The sequence below is a fragment of the Petaurus breviceps genome, unplaced genomic scaffold (genome assembly GCF_028583685.1).
Source record: "Petaurus breviceps papuanus isolate PSGF00001 unplaced genomic scaffold, PetGlider_PUasm1.0 214, whole genome shotgun sequence".
Lineage (NCBI taxonomy): Eukaryota > Metazoa > Chordata > Mammalia > Diprotodontia > Petauridae > Petaurus > Petaurus breviceps.
The window spans coordinates 22,636,653-22,659,613 of record NW_027185863.1 but is presented as its reverse complement, the minus strand read 5'-3'; the positions used below and the strand labels follow the sequence as shown (position 1 = coordinate 22,659,613).

General features: G+C 35.2%; 1 pseudogene; it reads left to right on the top strand.

Moving 5' to 3' along the window:
* Positions 1-5,276: 5,276 nt before the first annotated feature.
* Positions 5,277-5,564, top strand: LOC138165638 (high mobility group protein HMG-I/HMG-Y-like; annotated as a pseudogene).
* The last annotated feature ends 17,397 nt before the right edge of the window (positions 5,565-22,961 follow it).

The following is a 22,961-nucleotide window of genomic DNA, read 5'->3' as shown; positions in this document are numbered from 1 at the left end:
CAGGGTGGTTTTCATTGATAATTTCTTAAAAGATAGTTTCTAAGCTGTTTTTATGTAGATAATGACTTTCAAGTCCAATAATTTTATAATTATCTCTCCTGCATCTATCTACAAGTCAGTTGTTTTTCTGATGAGATAATTCAATTTGTTTTCTATTTTTTCATTCTTTTAGTTCTGTTTTAGGGTTTCTTGATTTCTCATAAAGTCGTAAGCTTCCATTTGCTCCATTCTAATTTTAAGGAGTTATTTTGTTCAGTGAGGTTTTGGAATCCTTTTTCATTTGGCCAATTTTGCTTGTTAAGGCATTCTTCTCCTAAAGAACCTTTTTGGACTTCTTTTGACATTTGGGTTAGTCTATTTTTTAAGGTGTATTCAGCATATTTTGAGTCTCTTTTAGCAAGCTGTTGATTAATTTTTCATGATTTTCTTTCATCACTCTCATTTCTCATCCCAATTTTTCCTCTGCTCCTCTTACTTGATTTTCAAAATCCTTTTTGAGCCCTTCTATGGCTTGCAATAGATTTATATTTGTCTTGGAGGCTTTGGATGTAGGAGTCTTCTAGTTGTATATTTTGATCTTCTTTTTCACCAAAATAAGATTCTATAGTCTGAGGGTTTTTTTTTCCTGCTCTTTGCTCATTTTCCTATCCAATTACTTGACTTTTTAACTCTTTATTAAGGTAGGACTCTGCTTCCAGTGTGGAGGGTGCACTGTCCTAAGTTTTGGGGATTTTGTGCAGCTGTTTTCAGAGATTCTTTTAAGGATGTGTAAATTTTCAGTTCTTTCAAGGTGGTATGATTTAAGGATAGGTGTTTCCTCCTTTCCTGGCCTACACTCTGGTTTGTGAGTGACCACAAGCACTCTTTTCTCCCTTGGAACTGTGAGGAGAATTCTCTCTCCACTGTAGCTACAAGCTCTGCCATGCCAGTGGTCCTCCTCACTCCAAGACTGCCACCCAAGACTATGACCCAGATTGAAGCACGGGAAATGCAAGGGAATCTTGTCTCAGCACCAGCAAAGAGATCCCTGCAATCCTCCTCCAATCAGTCACTCAATGTCCCCACCATCTCTGGGTCAAGAGCTCTAGAAGCAACTGCTGCTGCCACCTCCACCTGTTCTGCCCCAGGGTTGGGACTGGACCACACTCTTCTCTCACCCAGGTCTGACAGACCTTTCCTACTGACCTTCTAAGTTGTTTTTGGCATTTGTGGGTTGAGAAGTCTAAATATCACCACAGCTGCCAGTGATTGAGTCCTGAAGCCCACTCCAGGTTTGCCGAGGGTGGGGAGGGGGGGAGCAATCTGTGTCAGTGTATCCAGAATTCTTCTGTGATCCTTTCCCAGCCTGGTGCAACAGACCTTTCCTGTCAACCTTTCAGGTTGTCTTGGGCTGAAAATTCATTTCTTTGTCATTTTGTGGGTTCTGCAGCTTTAGAATTTGTTTAGAGTCATTTTTACAAGTATTTGGGGGAATTTGGGGAAGAGCTCAAACAAGTCCTCACTTTTACTCTGACAACTTGGCTCCACTCCACAGAGCCAATATTTGAACCAAGGTCCATTGACTCCTCTGAATACAAACTCAATGAACTTCACTTTAAACCACTAACTCTACAAAAAGCTGACCTTTTACCAAATCTTTGAGCTCCTACATAATATTTTATAAGTGTTAACACTTTGGCAAAAATTCCAGATCAAAACTTTCTTTGTAATTTCTAAGGCTAAAAAATGCATCACCTTGTGGCAAATGTGTTAATTAGCCTGACAGCACTTTCTTAGGCTAGTCCTTTGATAAAGTATATAACTAGGCTCTCACCAGCACTATAGGAACTGTCAGAATTTTTGTTGTACTTGTAAAACCTTAAAAAAAGTGATTTCTTTCCATGTTGTGATCAAACATCATGATAGAACTTGAGTAGAGAAGACTGAATATATGCAGACAATTTCCACAGTCAATTTTTACTGAACAGAAGATGATTTAATTCAAGCTGTACACATCAAATATCAACAAGATTTTTTACCTAAAATAGTCATTTCTTGAAATATGTAGTTATATGCAGCTATCATTGTGCTATTAAACATATTTTTTGTTAAATACCTTCCTTTAGTGGGTCAAAGTGATATTTTTTTTTCTTTTTCTACATTCCTCCATGAGACTATCAACCCTTTAATAACAGAGCATATCACCCACATGATAGGTGTTTAATAAATAGTCATTGACTGACTGAATTGAGGCCAACATTTCTTCTTAACCTCAGTTATTCAAATATTTGATGTAGGTAGATAACCCTAAGGTGTCTTTTCACTATATTTATCCTACAATATTAATTGTTTTATATCCCTTGAAAATATGATTGGAGATTGAGAGATGTTAAATTTGCCACCACTTACATATTAGGATGAAATTAAAACATATTGAAAGACATAATTGTGTAAATTAAGAACTGAGCAACTGGTGACACATTTTACCTAAATTGTTAATATATTTCTACTATTACTAGTAGAGGTGGCATCATAAAGAGGAAGGAGTACTGATGTGAAAAGAGATGCACTGAGAACCTAGCTTTATTGGTAGTGATTCTCCCAAATGTTAGCTAAGTTGGTATTTAGAAAAGTGGGACTTATAGACACCAGGATATATTTGAAGTCTTTCCAATGTGGTGGGAGGAATTGCCAGACTTTATGTTCTACCAGCACATCCAGAACATTAAATGAAGTGATTATAATAGTATTTCCGCATACTAAGACTCTAGAAATCTCAATAATAATTCTAGTATTTGAAAACCAAAACTCTTAGTGGAATGGTGGAACACATGAATTTAGAAATTTTTCACTGAAATGGATATCTTTAATGATTGGGAAAAAAAGGAGTTTGCAAATTGTGTTTATGTTTACAATTTTATGTATAGTACTTTACATGAAGTAAATACTTAATAAATCCATTTTTAACTGATTTGAATGTTAAGTGAAACCACTTAATAGAAGTATCCAAACCATGTACTGCTTTATGTCTCAAGAGCCTAGCATACTAGCTAAACAAAGAATGTTCGTTTATTTTTTGTTAAAGTGAATTTTTTGGTAATTATGAAGATTGTCATGATGATGATACTAGAGAAACAAAAAGTAGACCGAAACATGGCAGAGTGATTCATGTAAGTTATTGCTGTAGGATCTAAATTGAGGCAGAAGCCATCAAACTTACTGAATATGGTTGATGTCAGCTGTAATTCTTGTAGACTACAGAATTGTGTGATTCTTTTAAAGTTAAATAGGGTCTTGACACAATTTTATATATTTCCATCCATAAAATCATAATACCTTCTCTTGGCACCTCATGAGGATGGTAAAGATGAAATAGTGATAAAAATGTATTTTGAAGTAAAGAAAATACTTTTTTTTCTTTTTACAAATACATAACTATAGTGTTCCTGTCTGATTTGATATATATTGTAGACTAAGGAGCACTATTCTTAATTTTATTCACAAAATTAATTTGAGGATTTTTTTTCTCTTCTACTACCTATTTGTGTATGATTTTTTTTTACCCCTACTAGTATGAAGTCCTATAGTTGCCACCTGCATAAAATGTCTATGTGCTTGAAGCAATATTGTGTGAATATCCAATGTTTAAAGAGATATAGTATTATTTTGATTCATCTTCTATAAAGGTGTTCATAAGGAAATAACTAATCATTTATACTGAAAAAACTTTAGAAACTTTAATTCAAACATGGTTGGAAAGAATTTAGAAATAATCTAACAGCAATATTGCTGAAAAGAAAAATATTGGTGAAAGACTTGGCTATTCTGATTAATATAATTATAATATAATTAATAATATAATTATCAAAAACAATTCCAAAGGACTCATGATGAAAAAATACTATCCACCTCCAAAGAGATGACTGACGAACTCTTAGGGGAAACTAAAATACAATTTTTTTTTCACTTTTTTTAGAAGGTTTTTTGTAACGTGACTGTATGGAAATGTTTTTATGATTTCAAACTTGTTATATTACTTGCTTTCTCAGTGGGTCAGGGAAGAATGGTAGGGAGGGAGGGACAGAATTCAAAATTCAATTTTTAATGACTATTAAATGAATAATAAATTTGTTGGAAAAAAAAGAAAAAGAATGAAACCATCTAGTCCAAACCTCTTATTATAAGGAAACTGAATCTCCAGAGAGGTTTCATATTTTCCTAGGTTACACAGTTAACTAATAGTAGACATTATTTTGAATCCTGTTCCACCTAAATGGGAAGCTAGGTGGCATAGTCATGGATAGAGTGCTGAGCTTGATATTAGGAAGACCTGAATTCAAATCTAGCTGCAGACACTTCTTAGCTTGGTGATCCAGAACATGTCACCAAATTTCTGATTACTTCATTTTTCTCATCTATAAAATAGGGATAACAATAAGATTCATCTCCTAGGTTTGTTGTCAGGTTCAAATGAGATATTATGAAATACTTAGCATAAAGTCTGGGGCATAGTAAGCACTTTATAAGTGTTTGTTGTTATTATCAGCCTGGTTCGGTTGTTCTCTACATTGCTTTGGGGTACTTTGTTGTTTCTTCCCTACCTTTTAAATCTCAGTTCTATTATTTACTGTTTTTACAATCGAGTTTTGTCATGTGTCTCTGCTTCATCTTTAAAACAGAAAATCTGCTACTTGAGATCTATTTTTTCTTTTTCTCAGTTATCTCTGAGATTTCAATTCTATAGTTACTTTCTAGTAATCTTTCTAATGAGTTTTGTTACAAACCAAAAGGGGACAGAAAAAAAAAAAAAGAAAGAAACTCGGTTGTGAAAGATACAAGCTATTCCAAGGATAGGAAATGTCTCATTTTGAATTTTGAAGCAAGGCTTAGAAAATTGAATAACTTTAGGAAGCCATGCCTGTCTATTGCCTGTTTCCACTTCAAGAGTTTCCATCTATAACTGGTCTTGTCTTTCCAGTAATTGCCAAATATTTAGTCAGAGGATGTATTTTCCCCCCTAAATAGATGTTGTATTCAGACAATCAGAGAAAGGTAGTATTAGAAATTATTCTTGTGTCCACCTCCAGACCCCACACCTGACCACGCACCTTCAGCCCTCAACCCCAGGACCACGTGGAGACAGACCAGCATTTGCAACAAGCCTCGGCCGCGGGTGCGGGAGGAGCCCAAGCAGCGAAGTTTAGCGAAGTCTTTGGCTCGCAGTCCGCGTTGTTCCCCCGCAACCCGGAGCTAGACACCCAAGTCGGCCGGCTGCCGAACCCCATCCCCCACCCTTTACCACCTCTCATTAGAGAAGTGGGGGGATGAGTGAATCTAGTTCGAAGACCAGCCAGCCTCTGGCCTCCAAGCAGGAGAAAGACGGGTCTGAGAAGAGAGGGCGAGGCCGACCCCGAAAACAACCTGGGAGCCCAGTGAGGCATCAACTCCCAAGAAACCTCGGGGCAGACCACCGGGGAGTAAGAACAAGGGAGCTGCGGACCACTGCACCAGGGAGGAAACCCAGAGGTAGACCCAAGAAGCTGGAGAAAGAAGAGGAAGAAGGGATATCCCTGGAGGAGCAGTAACCAAGCCTGCTCAGATCTCTCTACCTCATTCCCAGTGATGACCACGATGACAACAGCGGCGGCCCTTTCATTCTGGGACTACACACAACAATGTTGATCTTTAAATCCCCATTCTTCTTCCCCACCTTTCCTTTCCCTCTGTCTGTCCTTTCTAGTTTTACTGGTCAGAGATATAATAGCCCCACTTGGGAAAAAATGCCTCCCCATTCACACACTGGATGTATTCACACCGACCCTGGCCACCCTGCCACCCTATATGGGATTGCGTTGGGCAGGGTGGAGCCTCTGGGGGCACTCTCTGCCTCCCTCCCCCCACCTCCCACATCCATCCATCCATGGACCCATTCACCCTTTCCCAGGATTGGGATTTCTTTCGTATTCCTCCTTCCTTGGACAGAGTTAACCTTTTGACTTAGCTGCCAACACCTGTTTCTTTGTCTCTGACCCCTGCAATGGAACCAGGGTTCCCGCTTTCCCATCCCCCACTCCAACTCAAAAGGATTTGAGAAGGGAGGACAGATGTGTGAGTATCTTGATCATAAGAGCTCAGCTTCAATAGACTTCTGTCTGGGGATATTCTGTACCCCCACCACCCTTTCTATTTACCTTCTACCCAGACGAGATTGGTCCCAGGGGTGGAAGTGGGAGCAGACTTTTTACTGAGAGTAGAAAGGGGGCCAGGGGCAATATCCACCATTTTCTCCCTCCTGCCATTTCCACAATCTGGCATTTCCTGAGCTTCAAACTGGAATGGGGCTGTGCTGGAGCCCCGGGTGTCAGGAACTAAGGGAGAGGGTCTGATTCATCCATTTCCTTGCTGCTCAGGAGATCTAGGGAGAAGGGGGACTTGACAATCCTATTAATTTTCCCCAATCCTGGGCTGGCCTTCCTTGGCCTGTGATTTTTGCCTTTGGAATGCATGTTTTGCAAGGATCTTTCCTCCCCATCCCTCCTTTCAGAATGCCATACCCCTCCCCCAGGAGCTGGTTACATCTTCCCTCCATTCACAATCTACCTGTGAACACATTTTGCTGGTTTTCTTTTTTTTAAGACGTTTTGTTCTTACATTCTCTGGCTTCCAAACTCAGCCATGCAGTTTGTTGGTTCTCATGTTCACCTGCCCTCTACCCCTCCTCCATCCACCCTGCTCATCCTCCCCAAATCATCACAAAGAAGGGCTTGGGGAGATAGTGGAGACCAGGCCTAGTTTACTAAAAAGTGACATTGTTTAGGGAGCTGGGCCCCAGGGGAGCTGCCTGTCCACAAAGTCCCTCCTTTGGTAATCTTCAAGTTGGGAGGGTTAAGGGAAGGAGGTCTAGCCAAAATGGGGAAAGGGGTGGTCCCAGATTGTCATGAGGCCCTCCCCTCTGGTTTCCTATTTGCAGTTACTTGAATAAAAATTAATTTCTTTTTTCTGGAAAAAAAAGAAATTATTGTTGTTTTCAGTGTGTGATACCTAAAGATAAAATATATTATATATAATATTATATTATATATGATATGTATTATATATTTTATATATTATATATAATAGGATATATGATATATAATAAAAATGTATAATCTTTCTCACTCTCTCTGAACTACTTACGCTTCAGAGTGCCATGTTCTAGTTTGCAGAAAAATTAATAGTGACTTTTCTTCAGTCAGTTTAGACCTGAGTTCAAATAAGACCTTAGACTCTTACTAGCCCATCAATTAATTAATGAGACCAGGAATTTTCAAATATCAGCAATCAAATTGTAGCAAATGGTAGACACTCTTTTTTTCCTTATATTTTCATTGCTTTATAGTCTAAAGAGTAGAAGTAGTCATCTTGATCCTTCAGATCAAATAAACATAATATAATTATTTGAATATTTGCAAAGATGCTATTAAAGTCTATATTGATGAATACTTCTTTTCTCAACTGTATAATAACTATGATAAAAATAGCTTTTTAGATGAAAAACTCCAAGAGCCACAAATTTTATTTTCTTCAAAATATATGACAATATTTGGTTTATAATGAATGAAATGCCACATTTCATAGAGGTTACAGAACTAGTCTTTGAACTAGTAAGACTTAGTTCAAGGCCTTTCTCCAACAGATACTGGATATGTCACTCTAGAAAAGTCATACAGTCTGACAGTTCTCTAAGCAATTCTCTAAGATAAGAAGTTGCAGAGAAAACATAAGTCTTCATTATTAAAGGAATTTTCCCTTATCTGGGAATTCCCAGCATTGATGAAATCATAGGTTCAAACCCTACCTATACTTATGTTATTGATCTACTTAACCATGTAGAAAAATACCATTTTGCAGTATCAACAGAAGTATAACTAAGTTGTGTTTTTTGTTTGTTTGTTTTGTTTTTTGGAGGTCAGTTGGGGTGAAGTGACTTGTCCAAGGTCACCCAGCTAGTATTTCTGTTAAGTGTCTAAGGCCACATTTGAACTCAGGTCCCCCTGAATCCAGGACCATTGCTCTATTCACTGCACCACCTAGCTACCCCTCTTGTTTCTTTTTTTAATGGGAAGGTGGGGTACTAAGCAAGCCATAGGTGAACTTTCTGTTGTTTCCTTAAGAATTGAATTATTTTGGAAAGTATGTTTTTTGCTTTCTTTTTTGTTTTTGTTTTTCTTTTTCCATAATGCAATGTAAATTGACTATATATGTATTTTGGAAATCCATATGGTAGAATCAAATACTTTTTAAGTGAAATTATGTCATATTTAAGTCTTTTTATTCTTTTTTGCTATTTTGATAAGTAATCCAGCTTGCTATAGAACAAATGCAAGACAGACTAAATTTTACTCTTTAGTTTCTTTTACCATTGTGAGGTTCCCACAGTTATCACTATTAAATAATTTCTTGCTGAGAATGCTTATTAGCATAAGGTAGAGTAAACTCAGAAATAACTTAGTCATTTAGAGAATCTGAGTTACTTAAACATTTTTATTTCATGCAGTATATTTTTCTAGTTTCTATTGAGTCTAATAATTAAGACAGAGATATTTAGCAGCCATCAAAGCCAAAACAATATATGAACTTTGTCCATTTCCGTTTGCTCCAAAAATAATCAGGCAATTGTCTTCAAAAATGAATACTTGTACATGCAATTAAAGATAATTACCAAAATCTTTAATATCAAAAACAACATCAACAAAATATCTGCTCACTTCAAACAACTGTCTAATATACTGTGGACAACTATCATAAAAACCTTGGACCTTCAATCAATGGTAGCTGCTGATGAGACATTTTAATTTTCTTTTTATTTTCATAATCAAACTTTTAATTAATATTATAATCATAGACTATTTTTGATTTACTAATTCTCCTCCTTTGGGTCCAAAGTTAAGGGCACAGGAAATTTGGAACAGGAAAAATAATCACGAACCAGATATTGTCTCATCAAGAAATCTCCATCATCTGTAGAACTCATGTGTCAATAGATAACAGCTGCTCCTTTCTGGCTTTCTGCCACACATATGATTTTTAAAGACTTTATTTTTAAATGTAGATTCAAGGAACTAGTTTTACATTAGAACTTACATTTTGGTAAATATCATCATCATGATAATTGCTCCAAATAACATTTAGCATTTAAGAAAGTTTCTCTTGAGATTTTCAGTAGTCAGTGATCATTACTAGTCTGCTTTTGCTCAGCCATACAATTAGAACCTTGCCAACCAACATGTAGAAAGCAGCTACTGTTATTTTGTTTCTTCCTTTTTGAAAAATGCTGTGGCTATATTTAGTTCAATCCTCTTTATATTCAAGACTAAAATGGACAAGTTTAAAGTTATTTAGATTTGATGACAAAGTTGATATAAAGAATTTATGGCATCTCTGCCCACTCCTAGACACAAATTAAGACCTTCAGAAGACCATTCAGGGAATGCTTATAGTTCTTTCATGTTGTACGTCAACAGCCAATGACATCACCTCCCTGACGTCATAGTCCTCTTAAAAACAAAGGACAAACACTAACAAGAGGAGGCACAGTTACATTTTAGAGGTAACATAATGTCTTGGGAAAGAACATAGGACTTTTTATCAGAAGATGTGTTCAAATTTGAGCTGTTCGAAGTGACTGTGCAACCTTGGGCAAATCATTTAACCTCTCCAAAGCTCAGGCTCCTCTTTTGTAAGGTTAGAATAAAAATGCTCATCATACCTACACAACAAAATTATTGTGAGGAAGATACTTTGTAAAATGTAAAGTCCTTTATAAACATAGAGTGATTCTGGGCCTCCAATTTTATTGGTACAGGGAACTCTGGAGTTTAGAATTTCCCCCTACCACTGCCTGTCAGAACTGTCTCTAAAACTTTGGAGAGTTGCCCAAAGCACTATGAAATTAAGCAATTTGAGAGGGGTCATACACCCAGTATGTGCCAGGGGCAGGATTGAACTCAGTTCTTTCTGGCTTTGAAGCTGCCTCTCTGAAATATAGACTGTGAACTCCCAGAGGGCAGGGGCTGTCTTTGGTCTTTGTGTTCCAAGCATTTAACAAAATGCCTGGAATGTAGTAGGTGCTTAATACCTGTTTATTTACTTACAGTGACATAAAGGACAAATGTTATCTTTATAAATATGTTTTATTAATGCATTTCTACATTATGTATCAGTATATCTGGAGAGAACTACCACCAGGTGACTGTTCTCCAAAAATTCTTTTTCTTCACATTGTCTGGGTTTATTGGGATGTTTATCACAAGTCCATTTAGAGTAGAGAGAAAAAGTCAATATAGCAGTGATTAGTATGAGATCTTTCACGCCTTGTGTTTGGTCATACCTAGATAAACTCATGGTACCAAATACAGACCCTGAGGACACATTAGCATACTACAGGGGAAAAAACAAATTGAGGTACTTCAAAGGAAGAAGTAAGTAATGATTTATGAGAGAGAAATACAGAAACCTGTTCAGAGTTCTGTTCTACTGCTAAAAAATCAAATGAAACAATGTAGTATGCAAAGGGTATATAAAACTTACAGCATAAAAACTATAGCATAAAACTTAAAATCTTAAATAAATGCAATTGATGATGATGATAATGAAGATGATGTCATATAGTAGTCTGCCAAGACCACTCTTTCTGCTATCACCCATATTCCTCTCTCCTTTACAAGAAAAAATTCAAATAGAACATAGGCTCCTTGAGGGTAGGGACTGCTTTTCATTTCCTTTATGTCTTTTACCTCTATACATAAAACATGAGTGATAATAAATACTTAGAAAATTTTTGTTGGATTTTACTGGATAAGAAATCTCACATACGGTAACACTAAATTATGAGATGAATGACTTTATATATGATACAGAAACTGAAAAATTGATTATCATTTATCTTTTATGCCCCCAGAATCCTAGGAATAAATGATAGTTATTTCATACTATCTTATCCTCATTTGAATTAATATAATTATCACAACTTTACATGGTTATTCAGGCATTTCTTTTGTTACATAAAAGTATTTTTTCCATGTCTCTAAAACTTGGTATTTTTCATGAGTGTTCTCTCCTGCAAAAGGGAAAACAGACTTAGGTTAGCCATCTATAATCCTTGGGCTTCTTCCAGATGTCTACAATGATTTCAGCTGTTCTGGTAGACAATGTAGATTGTTTTAGAAGAGGGATATTATTGGGATACTTCCAGAGATAAAGTGGTTCACACCATTTGTCCTCTCTTATCTTTTATTCCACACTCTTGGTAACTTTTAAAATATTGCACTAACAATAATATCTTTAATAATAATATATTTAAAAAACTCACCAGAATTATTTTCAGTAGTAATATGTCCTGCCATGGAGCATTATCCCTTTTTTTAAAAAAGGGAATTTTTGTGCTGCTTAAAATTTTTATTCTATAACTGAAAAAAAGAATCTGTTTACATATAGAACTATGTATATTTTTTGACAGGAAAGATTAATTTTAAAACTAAAAGTGTGGCACATCATTAGCTCCCATGGGATCTTTCTTTTCTCTTACAGAGAATTTTGAAACATTTCTCTTAAAATATTGTTACTGGACAGTGAGATGATACAGCATATAATAATTCAGCAAGCAAATCTTTATCAGGCACCTACTATATGACAGACACGATTCTCTGTGCTGTGACTACAAACAAAAGAAATGAAGAAAAATGTTGATTTACAAGTGCTTTGAACGACAAGTAGAAGTGAGGAGTGGGAAGGGTCAACTTCCAGATAAACAAAATTACAATGAAAATATGCCCCAATTCACTGTTATATCCTAGGCAGACTTTAAGACTGAAGGAGTTGAAAAGAAAGATAAAAAGGAACTAGAAAAGAATCCAACAATGAGGCAAAGCATTCAGAACATAAAGTCATCATTGTTCCAGTTATTTAAACCTCCAAAGGGCAGTAATATTTTATAAAAATTTCAGAAAGAATATTATGAAATATAACCTTCATTCCACTTTCAATTTGTTTGGTATTTCTTCTTTGATGTAGATAGTAATTTCCTATGCAGCTCTATTAAGCATTAAAACATTAATGGTTCAGAGGTGGGGAAAGGTATCTGAACATTTACATAAAGTTTCTTCTTCTGAAAGCAGTCCTGAGATTCCTCTTTTAAAGACTTACTCATAACTCTGAGTTTCATGCTTAGAATTTTTTGCGGACTCTCCTGATTTTAGAAACTTCATCTGCGTATGATATTAATGTTCACCTGGTTATACAGCCTTCAAATCACATTTTCTATTATCATTTTGGATTTCTTTGACCATCTTAATCCAACTCACTTGCAAACTTTAACAATAAACTGACCATTCAAAGCTCTGTAAAGTTTGCAAGACATTTAATAATATATCATTCCATTAGAGCCTTACAAAATTCCTCACTAGATACTTTTATATGTGTTCTCTCCATCTTACAGATAAGGAAAGTAAGAAAGGGAGCTTCAGTGATTTATTCTCTACAGCAAATGTCAGCATCTCTGTTTAAATACAGATGTTTTTTGATTCCTAAAGCCAGCTCTGTATTCAAGCAAGGCTTGACTACTAATGACTAATAAAGATAGATCCTAATAGACTCTAATTATGAATTATGAATCAGTTAATCTCTTTCAAGCCACATTGACGCTTACTTCTTGTCAGTAGGCAATATAATTACCATTCATATTTACCTATTGATTTACCACAAGATTCAACATAGGTGGAGCACTCTGATATCATCCAATAGACCTCTTGCACAAACCCTTTTTTTTCTCAAATAAATGAACAAATAAGCAAAAAACCATGGTTTCCATATTTCTCTTTTTGACCAAGAAATCAATCCTTTGCTTTAGCTGAGGTGGTCTCCAGTCTCATTTTATGTCCTCTGGTCACAGTTTATTCGTTTTGTTTAAATTCTCTAAGGAAAAGGTGATACAGTGTGCTAAGGTGTTCTTCTTTCTCTTTTAATTCCACTCCTCGTTTTAGGGGATCAATAATTTGTTTAGATGGCTTGGTCTCTAGATGACTCAATGACAATGTTAATAAGACCCTAACATTTGTATCATGCTTTACATTTTTCAAAGAACTTTATATACAGTATCTCATCTGAACTTCTCAACAAATCTGTGAAAACGGATTTATTATTAACGACTAAAGTTTTACTGATGAAGAAATTGAGGCTTAAACAAATAAAACTATTTTCCCATGATCACACAGTCAATAAGCATTAGGGGTAGTATTTGAACCCACAGCTACCAGATTGCAATTTCGGTAATCTATCCCTTATAAAATAGTGCCTGTTTTGCCACATTTTATTCTTATTTTGGAGAGAAAGAGGAGGCACAATAAATTCCAGTGGAAATATTTGATAATTTAGCTCCTACTTCTCCAATGATTGTAGTAAATTTAAGCATAATATCACAATAGTATTATTTTACTATTTAATGAATTATACAGCTTTAGAAATACTAGGGTGTCAGCTGTCAGTATATACATCAGAAGGGTGGAAGGGCAAAGTTTCCTAATTGAGTCTCTTCTTTCCCTGAAATTCTTAATACAAACAGGAAAAAAATTAGAAGTCACTGAGAAAAAAAGAATTAGCTGTCCAGAAACCATCAACTTAGCATGACACAGGTAAAATTCCATCCAATATATACAACAAAGAAAGAAGGGGTATGATTGGCAGATCTGTGGTCTATAGGCTTCTCTTCCATTATCCGGACCCTTATACAACTTCTTAAGATAAGAATATTTAGGAACTGCTTTTCATGGGACATTTTTCATCATATTAATCCAGAAATGGGGCTATTTCTGGGGTTTCCATCTGAATGGATAAACCATTGGATTTTTAATAGTCCACACAGCAAGACTGACATTGAAACATTCCATTCCTTAAATGATCATTTCCTTATTAAGTTGAAGCAAGGAGACTAAAAAGTGGAATTCCTATTCTGCTAAAAATTTCAGGAAATATTATCTCCCTAAAGAGTGAGAGGAGTAATCTCCTGACTCTCTTATGATTAGTCCATGAACTAGCTCCTTGATAACACTGTCATCCAAGTATCAAGTCACTCCTTAACAATCTGTAGAATATAATAACATCATTATTACATGATAACATTTAACATTAATCAAGAGCTTCATGACAGTGATCAGCTTCTTCACATAGTAAAGAGAAGTCATACCCAAACCCCCATTGTTATCACATCTTTTCCTTCTGTACACCACCAAAAAAATCAGGAAAAGGAAGCTGAATGTGATATTCCTCATCATATAATCACAGCAGCTCAATTCAATAAACATAATAGCGGGCATAGAAGTGAAACTCTCTTCTTAAAGACTCCATTACCATAGAAAAGTTGGTGAAATGCTTTGGTTAGAGTAGTGGTTTTCCAACTTTTTAGTCTCAGGACTCTTTTACTCTTAAAATTATTAATTTTAATGTTTTTTTGTTATATGGGTTATATCTATAGATACATACTGTATTAGAAATGAAAATTGAAACTTTTTAAGTATTTTTAAATTTATTTAAGAATAATGATAATAAATCCATGATATGTTAACATAAATGGCATTTTTAATGAAAAACATTATTCGACTCCTATCACTACTATCTTTAAAGCGCTATGCACAATATTGGGGCTGGACAACAGCTATAGAAAGACAGTCTATGGTCAGGTTCACACTTCAGCTGGAGGGGGTGGGGGGAGAAAGACAACATATTATTAGAAATTTCAGTTGCTGGGTAAATGAAAGGACTTTTTAAAAGTTTTAAGTCCTGCAAGTCATAAGAATGCACCAGAGGGGCAGATTGCATGACCCAGACAGGCATCTTTAGATTGTCAGAAGGCCAGAAGATATTGGGATATTATAGTGTATAGACACAGGGCAAATGGTAAAGCCAGAAAGTCCTTATAAAGCACTGTCAGGACAGATAAAAGGTTTGTTTCACAGCCTTTTTACCTGAGAGGAAAAGTTGGTGACTCCCATAACACCAAAGTTATGTGAGCAGTCAAGCAGTCTGGATTGGCTTTTAGGGGGTTTGAGACAACAGTTGAGCAAGTCAAGAGTTCAGTTGTATCTGACAGAGATGAGGATACCTGCCTTCCTCTTATTTTTAGTATATTTGAATGTATTTTTACAATTATTTATAGTATGTTCATAGTATAGTATATGGTATTTTGTTTATATTATTGAAGAAAAATTACAATGGCACATAGGAAAACTGAGAAAGCTTGTGAAGAACATGACCAAAGATAGCCATGGAAGACAGCAACACCACAGGGAGGAGGAAAGGGTAAAGAAACTGACTTGGAGATTATATTGCAGACATAGAGAGAGTGACACTTTAAATTTCACCACATGCAAAGTACTGATTGAGCCTTTTCACTTTCTAGTTGCTTCTCTGGCTAATCTTTGAGCTTCAGCATTTCCTTCAACTTTTCAAACAAGCAGGTACATACTTCCACTCAACATTTATTCCCCAAATCATATTATCCAGCTTAATGAATTGGACTTTGTTGACAGAATCTTTATTATTACTTGTTTTCTAGCTATTTTCTTTCCAGTTGCCAATGCATTCATTCATACCTTTGGTGGTAAGGTGTGTACATAATCTGTGTACATAATAAGTCTGTCCTTATTTCGGGCTTTTGCTTGCTCAATCCCTTTTGTAGCTGCTTCTAATGATGCCCTTTGGTTTGTCTGTCATCTAGAATGTGTACCAATTATGTTTAGATCATGGTCTGGTCGCCAGTAGACACACCAATACCTCCTCATGCTCCTTCTCTTCCATTGCTTTTGCGAGCACCCTTGACATATACAGTGTTAGGGTCTGATGCCTGGTGTGGTTGCCCATACCGACTTTCAGAACCTCTAGTCTGCCAGCCATAGTCATAGCTCCTTGGACTGTTTCCAATTCATCTCTAGTCTCTCCAAAGGCTTGGTGAAAAAAGAAAATGAGTCTGACCTTCAGAGATGGTGCCATAAATAACATTTTTAATGAAAAATAATAATATGAGGCAGCTAGATGGTACAGTGGATAGAGCACCAGTCCTGGTGTCAGGAGGACCAAAGTTCAAATTCAGCCTCACATACTTCCTAGCTATGTGACCTTGGGCAATTTATTTAACCCTGATTGCCTCAAAAAACAAAACAAACAACAAAAACTACATATAGCCAGAAAAAAAAACAATTAAGAAGAATAGCATTGTTTTACATATTTTTTTTGAAAATATTTTTAATGTCTAGCTTATCAGAAGATAGCTAGATTTTTGTATCTGTTTCTGCATTTAATCTGTTGTGATACATTGTTTTGGCTAAAATGTGTAAAGAAAATTCAACCTCATACAGATATGTAGTATAAAAGAAGGTAGTGTTTTAAAAGGCAAATAACATCTTATTTCTCTTTTGGAAATTTTTTTTTACTTCAAGGATTTCTGAGTTTTGGGCCCCCTTAGTACTTAAGTACTTAGCACTAAATATTTTTAGTACTAGAAAGCTGAAGACCTAATTTTGAGACCTATTTCCATAAAGTTTCTGCACCAGCTGTTCCCTCTGTTAATGAAAGCACCATTAAGATTTTTTTAAAGTGCTAAATGAATGAGAGCTTTTATTTGCCTGAATCATTTATTACATTAAATCTCATTTGGTATAAGGTTTTACTGATGTCCTGTTTCATACAGCATCAGAATCTTCCCAAATTTCCCTCCTCCTCTCCCAGGGAGCCTCTGCACAAATCAAACAGTTGTGTCTTTGTGTCTCAATTACCTGTGAAATCCAGAGAAGGAGTAAAAGATTCTTCATGACTGATAAACACACCAAAAAAGTCCAAAAAACATGTGCAGTGCAAGATGACCACAGTCCTTCTGCCTTCATGAAGGAGTGGTTCAGGAGTGCCCTCTCACATCTCTTCAATCGTGACACACTTGGTTCTACCACCCTTGAGCCCTTGGTGTGTAACTTTCCCTCATTCACATTATTGTCACTGTGGACATTGCCTTATCTCTAATCCTGGATGCATTCACATAGATCCCTTCATGCTTTTCTGTATTCATCACACTCATTAATTTCTAAAGCAGAGTAATATTCAATTACATTCATATATACATGCTTAACTATTCCCCAATCAATGGGTATTTACTTTGTCTCTAGTTCTTAACTATCAATAAAAGCACAGGCATAAGTATCTTGGTATATATGAAGACCCTCTTCTTACTGATAGCTTCTGTAGAGTATAGGTTCAGTAATGAATATATGGTTCAAAAAGGATGGATATTTCTGTTATCCTTTTTGCACAGTTTCAAATTGTCTTCCAAAATGGTTGCACCATGTAACAGCTCCCCCAACAATGTGCTAGTCTTCCATCTTTCCACAATGTTCAGCATATTAACCATTGCCATCCTTTATAGCTGTCAATCTTGAGTGTATAAAGTGAGATTTTGGGGCTGATTTGATATGCATTATTTTATTATTAATGATCTGGAGCATTCTTGTGGCCATGAATACTGTGCACTTTTTCCTTCGAAAACTGTTTTATCATATTCCTTGACCACACATCTAATGAGATATTAATTTTCTGTGCAGAAGTTCATTAGTTTCAAGCAATCAAATTCCAAGATATTGATCCTAGCCTAATTTCTGCTATACTGCTTTCTAGCTTCCTCAGCAGATTTTTTTTAATCAAAAGGGACTTTTTCCTAAGTAATTAAGGTAACGTTTTCCATTCTATAGAACACTGAATTATTGAGTTTTACCAGCACTGATTCTTCTATCTCATCTGTTGAATTGAGCCATCAATCTACTATAACACAGTTTTGAGGTCTAGAAACTCTACATCACTTTTATACCTATCCATCGCCAACATTTTCCCTGATATTGTGGTTTTTAAAAATTGAATTTCAACATTATTTTTTATCAAGTTCCATAAAGATTTCCTTTTGTAATTGATTGGAATGGTATCAAGATTCAAATCAATTTTGGTAGTATTGACACTTAAAAAATTTATATTGGCACTGTCTAGTAGTGATAACTGAATATTCCTCTAGCTAATTAAATTGTCCCTTTTTACCTTTTTAATATTTTATTTTTCCAATTAATGAAAAATAATTTTCACCATTTAAAAAAAATTTTTAGTTCCAAATTTTCTCCCTTCCTTCCTTTACTCACCTGTCATTGATAAGACAAGCAATTTTATATAGGCTATAGATGTGCAGCCATGCAAAACATATTTCCATGTTAGTTATGTTGTGAAAGAAACAGACAAAAAGCATCAACAAAATAAAAAGTATCAATCTGTATTTAGACTCTTTCTCTGGAGGTGGACAGCATTTTCATTAAAAATCCTTCAGAATTGGTCTGGATCTATTTTTTTTTGCCTAGAATAGCTTAGTCACTCATAGTTGATCACCATGCAATATTGTTATTACGAAGTACACTATTCTGGTTCTGCTCACTGCCCTGTGCATCTGTTCATATAAGGTTTCTCTGAAAAAAGGCCTGCTCATCATTTAGTAGTGCACTTAAATAGTCCATCACAATCATATACTAACAGCTTGTTTAAGCATTGCTCAGTTTATGGACATCACCTCAATTTTCAATGCTTTGTCACCATGAAAAGCAGTTGTTATAAAAAAAGAAAGTTTTGTATATATAGGGCCTCTTCATTTTTCTGCTTCTTTTAGGTATCTTTGAGATACAGATGAAGTATTTCTAGTTCAAAGGGGTAGTTCATAGTTTTACAGCCTTTTGGGTATAGTTCCAAATTGTTCTCCAGAATGGTTGGTTCAGTTCACAACTTTATCAACAGTGTATTAGTGTCCTACTGCTCTCCCACATTTGTCATTTTCCTCTTCAATTCTATTAACCAATCTGACAATTGAGAGATGAGTACACAATAGTCTTGTATTATTTAGAACAGTTTTAATTTTTTTTTTGCTTATGACTATAGTTTTGATTTCTTCATTTGAAACTGCCAATTCCTAACCTTTGATGATTTATCAATTGGGGAATGACTCATTATTTTAATTTTGACTCAGGTATCTATATGTTAGAGAAATGAAAACATTATCAGAGAAACCTGCTATAGATCCCCCTTCCAGTTTTCTGCTTTCCTTCAAATCTTTACTGTTTGGGGTTTATTTGTGCAACGAGTTTAAAAAAAAATTCATAGAATCAAAATAATCAATTTTACATCCCATCATTCTCTCTATCTCTTATTTACTTATAAGTGCTTCCCTTTTCCATATATCTGACAGTTAAACTATTCCATGTTTCCCTGATTTGTTTCTGGTACCAAACTTTATTTCTAAAGCATATATCCATTTTGAACTTATCTTGGTATATAGTATATGTTGTTTGTCTATATCTTCTTTCTGACAAATTGATTTCCAGTTTTTCTAGCAATTTTTTTTTTGGCAAATAGTGAGTTCTTATCCCCAAAGCTTGGATCTTTGTCTTTAATGAAACACAAGATTACTATGGTTATTACCTAGTTTGTACTGTGCACTCAATCTACTCCACTAATCCACCAGTCTATCTCTTAGTCAGCACCAGGTTGTATTGATGATTACTGCTTTGTAATAATTTGAGACCCTGTGGAGGTAGGCTACCTTCATTCACATTTGCCCCCATTAATTCTTTCAATATTCTTGACCTTCTGTTCTTCCAGATGAATTTTGTTATGGTATTGAATAAAGAAATTAATTTATGTAGAAATGTCATCCTTTACTATATTGACTTTGCTTACCTATGAATTATCAATACTTCTCGTTTGTTCAGAATAGACTTTATTTGTGTGAAAAATGTTTTGTAATTGTCTTTATATAATTTCTATCTTTGTCTTGACAGGTGAGTTCCCATGTATTTTCAATTGTCTGTGGTAATTTAAAATGGAATTTCTCTTTCTGACTCTTGCTGCTAGAATTTGTTGGTAACATATAGACATGCTGATGGTTTATGTGGGCTTATTTATATCCTGCAACTATGTTAAAGTTATTTATTTCAAGGAGTTTTGTATTGATTCTCTAAGTATACCACCATATCATCTGCAAAGAGTGGTAGTTTTTTTTCTCCTCATTACGTATTCTAATTCTTTAAATTTCTTTTTTCTTCTTTTACCCCTATAGCTAGCAGTGCTTATACAGTATTGCACAATATTGTGATAATGGGCATCCTTGCTTTACTCTTGATCTTAATAGAAGAATTTCTAGCTCATCCCATTACAGATAATGCTTGTTGATGGTTTTAAATAAATACTACTTATCATTTTAAGAAGGCTCCATTTATTCCTATAGTTTCTGGTGTTTTTAATAGAAAAAAAAGTGTTGTATATTGTAAAAAGTTTCTTGCATCTATTGAGATAATATGATATCTGTTGGTTTTGTTATTGATATGTCAATTATGCTTGTAATTGTCCTAATATTGAACCAGTTCTGCATTCCTGGTACATATCTCATCGTCATACTGTATGATCCTTGTGATTTATTGCTTTAATGTCCTTGCTAGTATTTTATTTAAATTTCTTGCTTCAATATTATTAGGGAAATTGGTCTATAGTTTTCTGCACCGGTTTTTTACTTTTCCTTGTTTAGGTATCAGCATCATATTTGTCACATGAAAAGAATTTGGTAGGATTTCATCTTTACTTATTTTCCCAAATAGTACATATGGTATTGAAATTAATTGTTTTTAAATATTTAGTAGAATTCACTTGTGAATCCATCAAGTCTTGGGGATTTTTTCTTAGGGAGATCATTGATGGCTTGGTCAATTTCTTTTGCTAATCTGGTATTATTTAAATATTCTATTTCCTTGTTATAGGAATGCAAATTTTCAAGATCTTCCCTGCCCCTAGGTTAAGTGTACCTGGAGCCTGTGGAGGGAGGCTGGTTTTTCAGAAATGCCCACACCTTGATACTTTGTAATTGGGCAGTGGGTCAAGAAGGTTGTTACATTCTTTGAGCCAGTAGAATGTTATATAAGCCCTGATGGGAGGCTTTACTTCGGGGCTCACTTTGAGAAGTGTTGTGTGATTTGACCATATGAGACTCTGGGCAGCCTTTGATAGCCCTCCCCTGTGGGGGCCCCCCCCCCCCCCCCCCCCCCCCCCCCCCCCCCCCCCCGCTTTGAAAACCCAGATTGTTGATGCTTCCCTGTCTGGTAACTGTGATTTGGTATGGGTCTAATGGTTGGACAGTTGGAAGCCTGTCTGTCCTCTGAAGTTCGGGGTCCTGACCTTTTTCCCCTGAACAAGGTAAATGATATATTTGATAAGATTGTTAACCCATTTTGAGTTGCTTTCCTTTAGAAAAGTCTTATATCTTATTTATATTATCAGATTATTGGCATACAATTGAACAAAATGCATACTAATAATTATTTATTTTCCTCTTCATTGGGGCAATTCACTTTATTTTTGATCCTAGTAATTTGGTTTTCTTTTTTTAAAATGCAAATAACCGGTGGTTTATCTCTTTGATCTGCGCCCCTCCTTCCCAGAACAAGCACTCAATTTATTTATTAGTTAAATAACTTGGTTAATTTCAATTTGTAATTGTCTCATTTGATTTTTCAGGATTTCCAATCTGATTTTTATTTGGGGATTTAAATTTTTTTTTCTTTCTCTGTTTTTTAATTGCATGCCCAATTAATTTATTTTATTTTCTTTATTTTGTTGATATAAGCATGTAGAGATATAAATTTTCCTCTAAGTACTCCTTTTGATTCATACCATGACTTTTGGTATGTTGTCTCATTGAGGTCATTCTCTTTAATGAAATTGTTACTTATTTTATGATTCATTCTTTAGGATTTGCTTATTTATTTCCCATTAATTTCTAATTTTGCAACAACCAGTCACATGTGCCTTCTCTTGCTTATGCATTTTCCCATTTCCCCCAAAATCTCTTCCTAGGAACCATTCTCTCCCACTGCCCCAGGTGTACTTTGCCTGAAGGAGTTTCAACTCCCTCCTTATGATGTAGGAATAGTAGACTTTTCAAGCACAAAATACCTGAAACCAAAACCAATGCAAGTTCCCCTCCTCCCATCATAGACTATGTCTCTTCATTTATCTTTTCAATGGAGCCCTCTCCCACAACTAAATCAAAATGTTCTTTTCCTCTTTTTTCTTAGTTTTTCCTTCCTTTTCCTTTCACACTTTCCTCTAATTGCTTCTTTGTTTCCTAACAACATAGGAATCACCTCCCTCAAATTCCTAGCTACAGATTTGACCCTGTTATATCACATATTTCTATCAATACCTTAATCCCTTTTCATGCACCTTCCAAAGTTGTAATGTGGTATCACCAAATATAAAAATGAAACAAACAAAACAAAATCCCAAAACAGCAAAAAAAAAGATTCACCTATATTCAGAGTATTGCCAGATTTTTATTCATAATGCCCTTTACTGTTACCTCTAAAGGTCTTCTGTCTTCACCCTTTTATCCTTCTGTACATTTTGACAAGAACAAACAAAGAAGGAAAAAAAAAACTTTCTTACTGGAATTTTTGCTATCATTCTGTTATTCTTTTGGTCCTTGGTTGCTACATTTAGTCATTTCATGTGCATTTCTATTGTTTGGGATATTTGAGGAACAAATGATCTCTTTAGATCTAGTTTTCTTACTAAAATGTTTCAAATACTTCTTATTATTGACTGCCAATCCTGTTTTCAATTATGGTTAACTTCCTATTTTCAGAGTAGATCACTCTGCACTGAATTCTGAGCTCCATTGCTCAAGTGCAATAAATTATTCCATTTTCTCCAGCATTTTTGGGTAGGTACAGGATAGTCTTGTGCTATTGAAATCTCTTTTTCTTTGTATCTGAAAGTCTTTCTCCTGATCACTTGTAGCATTTTTGTTTCTGAATTGAATGATTAAATTTAAGCACTATTTCTTCTGGAGTTTGCAGCGCCCCCCACCCCCTTTTTTTTCTTTCTGGAAG